The sequence below is a fragment of the Triticum dicoccoides genome, chromosome 5A, assembly GCF_002162155.2.
Source record: "Triticum dicoccoides isolate Atlit2015 ecotype Zavitan chromosome 5A, WEW_v2.0, whole genome shotgun sequence".
NCBI classification, from domain to species: Eukaryota; Viridiplantae; Streptophyta; class Magnoliopsida; order Poales; family Poaceae; genus Triticum; species Triticum dicoccoides.
This window is the reverse complement of record NC_041388.1, coordinates 446910594-446912222: the sequence shown is the minus strand read 5'-3', so window position 1 is coordinate 446912222 and position 1629 is coordinate 446910594. Positions and strand designations below refer to the sequence as shown.

The following is a 1629-nucleotide window of genomic DNA, read 5'->3' as shown; positions in this document are numbered from 1 at the left end:
AAAAAACTTCTTCGCCATAGCGCAGTTGTGGTGGTTCGCGACGCTGTGAGAAGATGATCGAGGGTCAGCAGCACGGGTGCTTCATCGTCATCTTAGATGAGTCCAAGTGATTTATATTTGGTACCGGCCAACAATGATTATCCATTGGCATGCTCGATCGAATGTCACTTCTTTGATCATGAATTCGAACACTTGCAGATGCCACTCAAAAGAGAATTCTGAAGCTGATGAACTTGGATGGCCTGACAGTCTACCATACCAACCGATATCTCCATGTAAATGGTGGCGGCTAGGGTGATCAGGGAGGATGACGTGCTACAGCAGCAATGAAAGCACAGTGCCGCTATCTCTCTCGTGATTGAATCATCCCAGTTTGAAATCTGGGTTGAGTTCCCCATGGCAAGTGAATACCTTTCAACTGGATGCTCGAGGGAGCAGGGTACCCTATGATGCAAGTGGATGGTTGTATATCTGTTGTAAATCAAACCAATTGTTCCCTTTTTCTGTATTGCAATTGTGGTTATATTACAGGTTTATAAATTTGCAGAGAAAATGCATTTGATATACCCTATATCTGAGCTAACATCGTTTTCTTTCCAATTGCAGCTTTAGATTAGGCGTTTATGTCAAGTTTCATTTTTTATTAATCCCAGTTTTGTGCTAATTATATTTTTTTTCTTTGATGGGCAGTTGTATTGCCGGCCGATGCAACCATGTGCTGATCTGCCGACAGTGAGTGGGCAGAGTTGAGGGAGGGCTGCCAGCTGCCTGGCGGGTGCACCGGCGAGCACAACATGGAAGAGCCTGACAGCCCGTCCACTACCAGCTTAGTTGCTCACTCTTTGATTGTTGTGCTACCCCGTGCAATGGCCAGCTGGTGAAGGTATTGTGCTTAAGTGGTATTTCTCGTGTTTATTGTATCAACAGGTTGGCCGTTGGGTCCTTCCGAACAGAATCTGTAGAAAGAAAAACTACAAGGGAAGTACATATGAAGATACTGCAGTTTGCAGTTAACATCTCTTTCGCACTTTGTTTTCCCTTTGTTGCCACTCATCGATGCTTAACTAAGCGTGAGGTTTCTTTTTGTTCTTGAGGTTCAAGTGGAATCTATTCAACTTTTGAACACAAAAAATAAATCTTGTTTGCTGCTGGATATAAAATTACAGTTCATGAATGAGTTGTTGACTTGTGTGACCCTGTCATCAGGGGAAGCCATCGGATTTATAGGACTTTGTTGGCATCACCACCATGCTTGTTATCACAATCAGTTTCACTGAGGAAAAAACTGCCAGCGATGTCTGCCCCTGTGCTCATCAATGATTCCACTCTCCCTCTCTCTGGTTTATACCACTTCATTTGATCTTTTTATTTGTTTGGTTGTACAACATTGTTATCTTAGATATTAATGGCAAAATGACTGTTCATTTCAAATAGCAGTTGGCTGGTCGTGCCCATGAATAGGATAAATCACAGCCGTGGGGGTGCGCGGGTCCCAGCCATGCGATGTCCGGTTGTCGGAGCTTGACGCTGCCATGGGTGACGGTGCTGACCCACCACCCTGGTGCCAACCCCCTGTCGAGCCAGCAGCCCCGGGCAGAGGAAGGCCACCCAGTGATTGTTTTCTCCACG

The 1629-nt window shown here is 45.3% G+C and overlaps 1 long non-coding RNA gene across 1 annotated transcript; it reads left to right on the top strand.

The window, feature by feature from the left end:
- The first annotated feature begins 850 nt into the window (after nucleotides 1-850).
- Nucleotides 851-1278, top strand: LOC119297646. The gene is made up of 2 exons (XR_005145694.1): nucleotides 851-883; nucleotides 1207-1278. It is a non-coding gene; the product is annotated as an uncharacterized LOC119297646 (long non-coding RNA).
- The last annotated feature ends 351 nt before the right edge of the window (nucleotides 1279-1629 follow it).